Source organism: Triticum aestivum, chromosome 7B, assembly GCF_018294505.1.
Source record: "Triticum aestivum cultivar Chinese Spring chromosome 7B, IWGSC CS RefSeq v2.1, whole genome shotgun sequence".
NCBI classification, from domain to species: domain Eukaryota; kingdom Viridiplantae; phylum Streptophyta; class Magnoliopsida; order Poales; family Poaceae; genus Triticum; species Triticum aestivum.
Genome location: NC_057813.1, coordinates 558,669,207 through 558,682,597, shown reverse-complemented (window position 1 = coordinate 558,682,597; position 13,391 = coordinate 558,669,207).

Here is a 13,391-nt window from a genome sequence, read left to right as displayed (position 1 = left end):
TCAGGGGCTACTGAGGGAGTCCTAGATTAGGGGGTGTCCGGATGGCCGGACTAAGACCTTTTGTCACGCCCAATATGCGACCCTATCCAAAAGGAACTCGAAGGTCCCACCAAGGATAGACCCGCATATTGAAACGCTTTTGCAAGGTGGATATCATTACATCAACATTACATAATAGATGGGGATACATACATAAGGCATACAATGCCACATGAATACAAGATCACAATACATAAGAGAATCATCCGACTACGGATGAATCACAAACAGAAACTCAAACGACATCCACCCTGCTAGCCCAGGCTACTGACCTGGAACCTATCCCCTGATCGAAGAAGAAGCAGAAGAAGAACTCAACGCAAGCAAGCATCGCTCTCGCGTCATGATCATCGCATGAACCTGTACCTGCAACTGTTGTTGTAGTAATCTGTGAGCCACGAGGACTCAGCAATCCCATTACCATGGGTATCAAGACTAGCAAAGCTTAAAGGGAAAGGAAGGGGTAAAGTGGTGAGGCTGCAGCAGCGGCTAAGCATGATATGGTGGCTAACATACGCAAATAAGAGCGAGAAGAGAGCAAGCGGAATGGTCGCCAACTAGTAATGACCAAGAAGTGATCCTGAACTCCTACTTACGTCAAACATAACCCAGAAACCGTGTTCACTTCCCGGACTCCGCCGAGAAGAGACCATCACAGCTACACACGCGGTTGATGCGTTTTAATTCGGATCTGGTGTCAAGTTATCTACAACCGGACATTAACAAATTCCCATCTGCCTATAACCGCAGGCACGGCTTTCGAAAGATTATACCCTGCAGGGGTGTCCCAACTTAGCCCATGACAAGCTCTCGCGATCAACGAAGGATATACCTTCTCCCAGGAAGACCCGATCAGACTCGGAATCCCGGTTTACAAGACATTTCGACAATGGTAAAACAAGACCAGCAAGACCGCCCGATGCGCCGACAATCCCGATAGGAGCTGCACATATCTCGTTCTCAGGGCAACACCGGATGAGCAATCCGTACAACTAAAACCAGACCTCAAGTTTCCCTGAGGGGGCGCTGCAAAGGGCTCTAGTTCGGACCAACAATTAGACAAGCACTGGCCGGGGGGGGGGGCTAAAATAAAGATGACCCTCGGGATGCGCGACTCTCAAGGGAAAAAGGGCTAGGTGAGGCAAATGGTAAAACCAAGGTTGGGCCTTGCTGGAGGAGTTTTATTCAAAGCGAACTGTCAAGGGGGTCCCATAAATCACCCGACCGCGTAAGGAACGCAAAATCCGGGAACATAACACCGGTATGACGGAAACTAGGGCGGCAAGAGTGGAACAAAACACCAGGCATAAGGCCGAGTCTTCCACCCTTTACCAAGTATATAGATGCATTAATAATATAAGATATATTGTGATATCCCAACCAAAATCCTGTCCACCATGGAGAAATCTTCAACTTCACCTGCAACTAGCAACGCTATAAGAGGGCTGAGCAAAGCGGTAACATAGCCTAGCAACGGTTTGCATAGGAAAGGTGTCAAAGGTTAGAGGTTCATGGCAATTTGGGATGGCTTGATGAGCAGATCTGCGACTTAGTCGTTTTACTGAAAAAATAGGACGGGCGCTAGATTACTACACGACGCACGAGCGGGGATTAGGGGGCTGCTCACCCTGGCTCGGTCCATGAAGAGGAAGCAGGCCGAGGGCTGGGCTGGTCTGGCTGGGCCTCACGGGGAGCTGGGCTGGGCCTCCGACTTGAGGCCCACGAGCACACGCGTGCACGAGCGGGCGAGGCGTCGTCGTCCTCCCCTCGATCCCGCCTGGATCGAGGGAGGCGGCGGCCAATGGGGCTCCGGCGAGCCTGCAAGGAAGGTAGGGAGGCGAAGGGAGGGGCGGATCCGGCCTTGGCGCTCCGGATCTGGCCGGTTTCCGGGCGACGGCGAGCGAAACGAGGCAGCGCGGCAGGGAGCTAGTGCTCCTGTCCAAGGAGAGAGGAGGGAGATTAGGGTTAGGGAGAGAGAGAAGAGCCGAGGGAAGGGATGGGGCGACCTAGCGGCCGAGTTGGCGCCGGCGGCGACGCGCTCCGGTGGCCGGACGAGGAGGTGCGAAGGAGGTGAAGGCGCGGAGGCGGCGCGGGATCCGGCTAACGAACCGGGCCGGGAGGGCCTGGCACGGGCCCGAGCGGGCTGGACGGCAGCGCGGCCGGCGGGTGCCACGTGGCAGCCTCCGGTTCGCTGAGGGCGGCGGCGCGGGCGAGGCGGACATGTCCGGCCCGATCCAGACGTGTCCGGCGGCGGAGGAGGGATTTCGTCTAGGGTTAGGGGGGAATTGATCCGGGATTTTGGACGGGGAGGGCATATTTATAGTTTCTGGGAGCTAGGAGAGTCCAAATGAGGAGCGGTTTTCGCCCACACGATCATGATCGAATGACCGAGAGCATGGAGGGGAGCTAGATGGGTTTTGGGACACTTTGGAAGGGTGTTGGGCTGCAAAGAGAAGGAGGCTTTTACGGTTACCCGGTTAACCGTTGGAGTACCAAACGACCTCCGAATGGCACGAAACTTGACAGGCGGTCTACCGGTGCTATACCAAGGCCGCTTGGCAAGACTCGGTGCATTCTGAGAACGTTCAACACCCGCTCACGATGAGAGACGAAAGGGGAACGCCGGAGGGCATAGGAGCGCCGGATCGCAGAACGGACAACGGGGAAAATGCTTGGATGCATGAGGCGAACACGTATGCCAATGCGATGCACATGATGACATGATATGAAATGCAGATGATGACATGGCAAAAGCAACACGCAAGCAAATTACATGGCAACAACGGCGAATAACTGGCGGACACCTGGCGCATCAGATCCGGGGCATTACAACACTCCTCCACTAACAAGAGATCTCGTCCCGAGATCTTAGTACCGAAACAGAAGGGAAAAGGAATGAGGTGAACCAAGAACTCAAGAGAAGAAGCAAAGAATTGAGAGCACTGAGAAGAAGAGAGGAACGACGAGAATGAAGAGAATCGAAAGCTCACGAAATCAGATAGACTATGAAACCACTCCGGTTAGAACGAGATAAGAAATGAATAAAACTGAAAGGATTTAGGCAGCACTCCGGTTGAAACATGGGGGAATAGAACCTGAACTTCACAAGATAGAATGATGCTTGACGAGATGAACAAAGCAATGCCTCCGGAAGAACTGAAAGAATGAAATGAAAAGAACTTAGAAGGAAGGATTGACTGGAATTGTTGAGAAAATCAACGACGAAGGAATAAGCTTGTTGTGGACTTATGGATAACATCTCAGAAATTATGAGGTGATAACCGACCACAAGTGGAAAAGATTAAATAGCTGAGAATGACGAAGAAATGCAAAACTTCACTTCAGAAGAAAATGAAGAATTATTTGCTCTTCAAGACGTGGGAAGAAAAGATACTTGAGCTCCACCAATGAAATCTTGATGAACTCTTGACGAATGAATTAAATCATGAAGAACCACCACGAAGAACTCCGATAACGAAAGGATGATGAGATAGAATGAAGGAAAAGAATAAGATGAGCCTTGCGGTGATTTAGATGGAGATTCCGACGAAATGGCCGAGGAAATTTGAACTCCGGAAAGGAAAAGATGAAAACACATGAAACTAGAATTTATTCAACAAGAACAAACTCTGAAGGAAGGGATTAATCACTTGGATGAAATAAGAATAAGATTTATTGTATGCTTATCCTTCATCAAATTAAATTGATGACCAACAATGGATTTGGCATACTACTTATTCTTCTCGAAAAGGATTGAGAAGTGGCATATCGCAAACTTGAGAAGGTCTTCATGAACCACCGGTAGGATTGGAAAGAACGAATGGATTAATATGGTAATCAAAGAAAAGAATCTTGAACGAACCACCGTAAGAATTCGAAAATGACTGATGAAAGAGAATGAATCACCGGGATAATTAGATAACGAAAGCTGGAATGATGGCCTCCAGTGAAAAGAAACAGAAATCAACTTCTGACATACTCCGGATAGGTAAGAAAAGAATATCTGACAAACTGAATTAATTCGAGAGAATGATATGAAGCTAGGACCACGAATGTTCGGGAGAACGGGCAAGATTTAGAGGAAAAACTCTTCTTCGGTCTTCAAATGACGAGGAGAAACACCACCAAAATTGCTGAGAAACTCCGGGATAATGAAAAAGAGGAAAGGTAGAACCCGAGATGCAAAGAATTTGAAAGCGATCTTGGAGATGGCATCTGACTGATGAAATCCATTCTTATGTCAAACTTCAAAAAGGATTTGAGAATAGCTCCGGGAAATTAGAAGAGTCAGTAAGATCCTGGGAAAAGACATGTGGGTTAGGGCCCACTGAAGAGAAAACACCGTTGAAAAGGATGATGAACATATAGATGAAGCACCGGAACAATTGAAATATTTTTAATGAGGTGACAACCTCGAATTAATTGGAACACAGACGAATCTCCTGAGATTCTTCCGAACTCCGGAATGATTGAATAGCGAGAGGCAAACGAGCAGGGAAAACACTTGAGCCGAGGAAAAGAATATAATCGCTACCAAAAATTAGAATTGAATCTACCGAAAAGGAACAGAGATGAAGAATGATGAACGAGACGAGAATTCACCGGTTGAAATCATTGAGGAAAGAAAGCAAAGACTTCGCACGAGTAGGATGGATACTCGATTACGGACTCCGGTTCCAAGAAGAAAAGGGAGGGCGGGTGGGAAAAGAAAACAACTAAGGATAGAGAAATAACTTCGTTGAAAGCAAACTGAGGATTGAACTCAATGATGAAGAGGCTCGAGTCAACTTGACGAGAAATGCACCGGATGAAAAGAGCTGGGGAACAACTATCGGAAAACCAACTGCGTGATCCTAAAGAAAAATTTGAAGGGGAAGAGGAGTAGTTCAAAACACCTACGTCAAGATTCCTCACCAGAGCGACGAAGGGACTGAGGAGTAAAAAGAATTCCTACTCTCCGATATAACTAGACTCCGAAAACAGTTTTCTTCTAGACTCGACAACGGCCAAACTACACGATCAATCAAGGGGGGCTCCTAAGGTTGGTCGAGGCTCTGATACCAACTTGTCATGCCCAATATGCGACCCTATCCAAAAGGAACTCGAAGGTCCCACCAAGGATAGACCCGCATATTGAAACGCTTTTGCAAGGTGGATATCATTACATCAACATTACATAATAGATGGGGATACATACATAAGGCATACAATGCCACATGAATACAACATCACAATACATAAGAGCATCATCCGACTACGGATGAATCACAAACAGAAACTCAAATGACATCCACCCTGCTAGCCCAGGCTGCCGACCTGAAACCTATCCCCTGATCGAAGAAGAAGCAGAAGAAGAACTCAACGCAAGCAAGCATCGCTCTCGCGTCATGATCATCGCATGAACCTGTACCTGCAACTGTTGTTGTAGTAATTTGTGATCCACGAGGATTCAGCAATCCCATTACCATGGGTATCAAGACTAGCAAAGCTTAAAGGGAAAGGAAGGGGTAAAGTGGTGAGGCTGCAGCAGCGGCTAAGCATGATATGGTGGCTAACATACGCACATAAGAGCGAGAAGAGAGCAAGCGGAACGGTCGTCAACTAGTAATGACCAATAAGTGATCCTGAACTCCTACTTACGTCAAACATAACCCAGAAACCGTGTTCACTTCCCGGACTCCGCCGAGAAGAGACCATCACAGCTACACACGCGGTTGATGCGTTTTAATTCGGATCTGGTGTCAAGTTATCTACAACCAGACATTAACAAATTCCCATCTGCCTATAACCGCAGGCACGGCTTTCGAAAGATTATACCCTGCAGGGGTGTCCCAACTTAGCCCATGACAAGCTCTCGCTATCAACGAAGGATATACCTTCTCCCAGGAAGACCCGATCAGACTCGGAATCCCGGTTTACAAGACATTTCGACAATGGTAAAACAAGAACAGCAAGACCGCCCGATGCGCCGACAATCCCGATAGGAGCTGCACATATCTCATTCTCAGGGCAACACCGGATGAGCAATCCGTACAACTAAAACCAGACCTCAAGTTTCCCTGAGGGGGCGCTGCAAAGGGCTCTAGTTTGGACCAAAACTTAGAAAAGCACCGGCCCGGGGGGGACTAAAATAAAGATGACCCTCGGGATGCGCGACTCCCAAGGGAAAAAGGGCTAGGTGAGGCAAATGGTAAAACCAAGGTTGGGCCTTGCTGGAGGAGTTTTATTCAAAGCGAACTGTCAAGGGGGTCCCATAAATCACCCGACCGCGTAAGGAACGCAAAATCCGGGAACATAACACCAGGCATAAGGCCGAGTCTTCCACCCTTCACCAAGTATATAGATGCATTAATAATATAAGAGATATTGTGATATCCCAACCAAAATCCTGTCCACCATGGAGAAATCTTCAACTTCACCTGCAACTAGCAACGCTATAAGAGGGCTGAGCAAAGCGGTAACATAGCCAAGCAACGGTTTGCATAGGAAAGGTGTCAAAGGTTAGAGGTTCATGGCAATTTGGGATGGCTTGATGAGCACAAGATAGGTAACGTAGCATAGCGATAGAACGAAGCAACTAGCATAGCAATGATAGTAGTGAGATCCAGGGTAGCGGTCATCTTGCCTGAAATCCCGCTAGGAAGAAGAACGAGTCCATGAAGAAGACGAACGGATGAAGCCGAACCAAGAGTAGACGAACGAATCCTCACGATCGCAACAAAACGGGAACTATCGAGAAGAAGCACATAACATAGTAAACACACCACACATGAACAAGGCATGATGCACAACTAAGCATGATGCATGACAAGACTACATGACGCTACTCATGGCAAGAGATGATGCAAACAAGCACATCACATCAAGGCAAGTTTAAATGAGGCCGGGAACAACATATAACAATTCCGGTAAGTCCTCATATGCATATTTCGAAATTGGTCCAGATCTGAATAAACCTTATGTTCAAGTTGTTAAACAGCAAGTTAAGATGCACAAAGATGATCTTCACGAGATTCTAGTCAAGTTACATGTAAAGATCATTTAATTCGGAGCTACGGCCTAGAAGATATGAGCAAAACAAGTCAAACATGGCATTGATGCAAAATGCATACAAACATCAAGAAAACACCTCAAAACATGGATTCAACATAATAATATGAAGCTACATGCAATTCTAATCAAGTTTCATATAGAGCACACTCAAAACGGAGCAACGGTTCAACACATGCACTCTATACAAGTTATAGCAACAATCTATTCAAAACAGCAACAAGGCATATTGCAAGCATCAAAACAACATTCTACAACACCCCAACATAATAACTAAAGGCATGGGCATGATGTACAGGTAAAGCACAACAAAACATGAACACTGAGCTATCTCCAGAAACTACTAGAACATGCTCAAACACACATGGTAAGATTGCAAGTTATAACAATTCCAGACTTTGCAGAAAATAACATCACGATGCAATGTTTAGAGCTATCAAAAAACATGTTACAGGAACTTATCATGGCAAACAAAGTCATGGCATGAATCTACTAATTGCATAGATCAAAAGTCCCTTACTGACCATAAGCCAAAAAGGATCAGAAAATATGATGGCACCCACGTAAACATAGCAAGTTATAATATAGATTCAAATATGGCAGAAACAGAATTATGAAGGCATGTAAATGAGCTTGTGCAACTCACTACAGAGCAATACATGGCATGGCAAGGCAACCAACAGTAAGAAGGCATGTTTGTGAAGCTAAGCATGGCAAGAGCAAGTTCATAGGGTGCATGGAACACTAGGAAAACACATGGCAACAACTGAACTTAATGTTAACAGGCTGACAGCAACATTATGAAGCAACTTTGGAGCAAGATATGGACAAGCTACATCAAGCTATAATTACAACCAGGGGCATGGATGGATAGAGCATGACATGTAGAACAAAACATATTTAGTGATCATCTCCAGATTATGCATAGAATGATTAGTAGCAACATGTTTATATAGCATCACGAAATAACAGATTCAGCCTAGCAAAACAGCAACAACAAGTACACTACTTAACAAGCTCGATTCACTCACCACAAGTCATTGCATGACAAGATAAGCATAGCATCATCAAGAAGACATGTTTGTTAAACAAACCAAGGCAAGAACAAGTCCATAGCATGCAAGGATCAACTATGGCAACCTTGGCAAAATTGAATAACATGTAAACAATCTGCCAGGAAACATTTTGAAGCAAAAGTAGAGCACGAAAATGACATGCTATACTACTCCATAATTTCAAACAAGGGCATGAATAGATAGACAATAACCATATGTTCAAAACACCCTTACTGAAGTATCTCAAAATATGCATGGATCTCTCTGTAGCATCATGTTTACATGGATCAAAATAACAGCAGAACAGGGACTAAAACAGCAACATCATGATGCCTAGTTTGCATGCTTGTGCTAGTCACCACATTGATCCAAAAAATACATGGTAAGCACCTCTGTAAAGAAGACATAGCATAGTGCAAAACACATGTAGACATCAACCTCATAGGATGCACACATCAATCATGGCAAAAATGACAAAAGAGCTCGTTCTGTTAACAGACAGCAGAAAACATCAAGAAGCACTCTTGCAAGAATGATTCAGGCATCAAGATGAACTCAAATGAATATGACACAATGGAATGAAATTATGTACTCTTCCATACGAACAATTTGACATATTACACTCCCAAAACGGAGCTACGGATGCGGAGATACAACAGGTCAAACATGGCATGAAAATTACTGCAGATCTGGGACTTTGTCGTTTTACTGAAAAAACAGGACGGGCGCTAGATTACAATACGACGCACGAGCGGGGATTAGGGGGCTGCTCACCCTGGGCCCGGCCCATGAAGAGGAAGCAGGCCGGGGGCTAGGCTGGTCTGGCTAGGCCTCACGGGGAGTTGGGCTGGGCCTCCGGCTTGAGGCCCACGCGCACACGCGTGCACGAGCGGGCGAGGCGCCGTCGTCCTCCCCTCGATCCCGCCTGGATCGAGGGAGGCATGGGGGGGCGGCGGCCGATGGGGCTCCGGCGAGCCCCCAAGGAAGGCAGGGAGGCGAAGGGAGGGGCGGATCCGGCCTTGGCGCTCCGGATCCGGCCGGTTTCCGGGCGGCGGCGAGCGGAACGAGGCAGCGCGGCAGGGAGCTAGTGCTCCTGTCCAAGGAGAGAGGAGGGAGATTAGGGTTAGGGAGAGAGAGAAGAGCCGGGGGAATGGATGAGGTGACCTGGCGGCGGAGTTGGCACCGGCGGCGGCGCGCTCCGGCGGCCGGACGAGGGGGCACGGAGGAGGCGAAGGCGCGGAGGCGGTGCGGGATCCGGCTGACGAACCGGGCCGGGAGGGCCTGGCACGGGCCCGAGCGGGCTGGACGGCGGCGCGGCCGGCGGGTGCCACGTGGCAGCCTCCGGTTCGCTGAGGGCGGCGGCACGGGTGGGGCGGACATGTCCGGCCCGATCCGGACGTGTCCGGCGGTGGAGGGATTTCGTCTAGGGTTAGGGGGGAATTGATCTGGGATTTTGGACGGGGAGGGCATATTTATAGTTTCTGGGAGCTAGGAGAGTCCAAATGAGGAGCGGTTTTCGCCCACACGATAGTGATCGAACGACCGAGAGCATGGAGGGGAGTTAGATGGGTTTTGTGCCACTTTGGAAGGGTGTTGGGCTACAAAGAGAAGGAGGCTTTTACGGTTACCCGGTTAACCGTTGGAGTACCAAACGACCTCCGAATGGCATGAAACTTGACAGGCGGTCTACCGGTGCTATAACAAGGCCGCTTGGCAAGACTCGGTGCATTCTGAGAACGTTCAACACCCGCTCACGACGAGAGACGAAAGGGGAACGCCGGAGGGCATAGGAGCGACGGATCACAGAACGGACAACGGGGAAAATGCTCGGATGCATGAGGCGAACACGTATGCCAATGCGATGCACATGATGACATGATATGAAATGCAGATGATGACATGGCAAAATGCAACATGCAAGCAAATGACATGGCAACAACGGCGAATAACTGGCGGACACCTGGCGCATCGGATCCGGGGCGTTACACCTTTGGCCGGACTCCCGGACTATGAAGATACAAGATTGAAGACTCCGTCCCGTGTCCGGATGGGACTTTCCTTGCCGTGGAAGGCAAGCTTGGCGATATGATATGAAGATCTCCTCCCATTGTAACTGACTCAGTGTAACCCTAGCCCTCTCCGGTGTCTATTTAAACCGGAGAGTTTTAGTCCATAGGACGAACAACAATCATACCATAGGCTAGCTTCTAGGGTTTAGCCACTCCGATCTCGTGGTAGATCTACTCTTGTACTACCCATATCATCAGTATTAATCAAGCAGGAGTAGGGTTTTACCTCCATCGAGAGGGCCCGAACCTGGGTAAAAACATCGTGTCCCTTGTCTCCTGTTACCATCCGCCTAGGCGCACAGTTCGGGACCCCCTACCCGAGATCCGCCAGTTTTGACACCGACAAACACCTAGACCGGGGTTTTAGCCCTCCCGGATCAAAAAATTTCCGGGATGTACTCGCTAGCTTCCAACTCCATCCTCAGGACATTGGGCCAAATTCTGTGTCCAACATATGCAACTTCCAAGTGTTCTGTGAAGTTTACCTTTAAGAGGAACCGACTGTTGAGCTCTTCCGGGATTTCTTCCACTTAAACCACCGAACTGAATTCTCTGACGGCCCCAATACTGAACTTGGTGGTGTGTCGATTCAGAAGAGAAAAGAAGTCGATTTTCCTCACGCCAAACATCACAGCCATCCTAAAGACTGGAAACAAACCTGGTTCTATTGTCAGAACACCGCTCCTGTTGATGAAAACCCTCTGCCGGGTTACCGTGCTCACCGGCTCAGCAACGGCCATCCACTGCCTCCGCGGCTCACTGCCAGAGAACGACAAGCTTATGCTCCTCAACTTGCTAAGCTCCGGGCTTTCCTTGCGAATGGATTAACCAGCATTGACCTCGTCCATTGCTGGGTTTCTTGGGGTATCCTGCCCTTAAGCCGCCGCCTCAGTTTAATGCATGAGTATACTGGCAACATCAAGGATCCTCAATGATATCATGAAATAGAAATGACTGATGATGACGTTACTGAATCTGTCAAGAAGATGCTGGACGAACCGATCGCTGAATGCAGCAAAACTGGGCTACGTCGTTTTTGTGCCTCCAACAAACCGCCAACGGTAAAAACTTTAACTTTGTGCTTTTGATCCGTCTCCGTTTTAACACTTATAATAATCCTTTGTTTAATTTGACAGGCAAATAACTCCTTCCGGAAGAGGAAAGCTCAAGATAAACCGGTAAGGGCTCCTCGTGCAAAAAGTAAAGTCACAAAGAGAGCAGCCAAGAAGAAAACCGTCGAGTCTTCTGATCTGCCCGAAGATGTCGATGAATCGGAACAAGAGGTAGAACTTGAATCCCTTGGCTCATTTTTCGTACACCTTATTGACAATGACTATAACCAGGATGATGCGGAAGCCAGTCGTGCTGACCATGTTGAGGTAATCTCCCTTTCCTCCGATTCAGATCATGTGACGGCTCAAAAATTTCGCCATGCAGTTCGGAAAGTAAAATACTCTCACCCTCTTGCTCATTTGGATCCAAAATTTTCTTTGAAGACACAGCAACCTGAAGTCCGTTGCACAACTTGGCACAGTGGCCAGCAAGTCACTTCTTCCGGTTTACCAGACACTCCAAACCGGAAACTTCGTCCAGAGGTCTATTGCTCTTTTAATAAACCTTATCCCTTGGCGGGTTGCTTCCGATACCCACTTAATCCGTCTGATTCAAGTTATCAGGTGTCTTCCAATTCTTCATCTAGTGGTTCATCAACCACTCAACTGCCTCCCCTCAAGACCGTCCCTGGGTAAGTATACTGCCCTTCAGATTTTTCCTTCATGTGTCAGTTTATCATACTAACCTTTGTTTGATATTGTAGCGCCAAAGCCCGACTGAGCAAGAAAGTTAAAACCAGTACCCCCACTGAAGAAGTTGAACTGGGGAGGACCCCAGAAGGCACTGGTAGAGGTACTGACAATATTGTCATGGATGATCCTGCCCCACAGGGTCAAAACACTGATGCTGATCCGCCGGAAGCTAACCCGGCTAGTCCTCGTGCTGATCCTCCAAGCCCGGCGAGGGATGAAGACCTGCCAAGCCCAGCTAGGGATACTATCAATCCTTCAAGCCCAGTCAGGGATACTGTTAATCTGCCAAGCCCGTCAAAAGGTGGCGATGATGATGTCATTATCACTGGTACTGGTCACACCGTCCCAGGCAATCCGGTTGCCTTATCCAAGCACACTGCTAAGGAGGAATATGTTGCTATGGGCAAGGGAAAAGAGAAGACCGATTTATCCAGCTATGTGAACCTTACTGCCCAAGAGCCCCATTCCGGATTCCTAAACTGCCTATACACAAGCCGCGATTATGAGGCCGGTTTAGTGAACATGATGAAGGAGCGCTATGAGGTAATTTTCCAAAACACTTTTAATCTTTCTTGTTTTGTATGTCAACTCCATTGTAGCCCCCAAGGGCCGGTTTGTCTCTTGAAGATAAACCGGAACTTTTTGGACATAGAACACTTCAACTTAGTAGCCCCCAAGGGCCAGTTTATCTTATCAAGATGAACCCGGACTTCATGTTCCAAACTATATGTTCTCAATTCCTTTGTCCTTTTAATTTCTGATCAAATACACATTAGCCCCCAAGTGCCAAGATTAATACTTGTATTGATCCTTGGGACTTTGAATAGTCAGCAGGAAAGAAGCAATCCGCATTAGCCCCCAAGTGCCAAGTGTATAACTGGTTATATGCTTGGGACTTTGAAAAAATATTATCATCTTCATCATCTGATTTTTGCAGGCCAACATAAACAACAAAGACTCCCAGATTGCCGATCTTCAAGAGAACATCAAATCCCAGCAATCAGAGACTTCCAAGGCCAAAGATGAACTTAAGACCGCTTTGACAGCCATGGAACTACTGAAGGAAGGGTTCAAGAATGAAAGTGCCAGCTGGGAAACTGAAAAAGCTGCGTTGTTGAAGCGGGCTGAAGACGCCGAGTCAGCTCTTAAACCGGTGGCGGAAGAGCTAACTGGGTTGAAGTGCCAAGTAAACGCCATGACCTCTGCAATATTTGGTAAATACTCTTGTCAAAATTTCTTTGAATAACCACCTTTGAGATTACCGGTTTAACATCAAATTCTTAAATCGTTATAGGTAGCTGTGTTGCTCATCTGGGCTCTAACATGCGGATGAAGCTGAAGGTAGTATATACGTTGATTGACCAACTGTATAC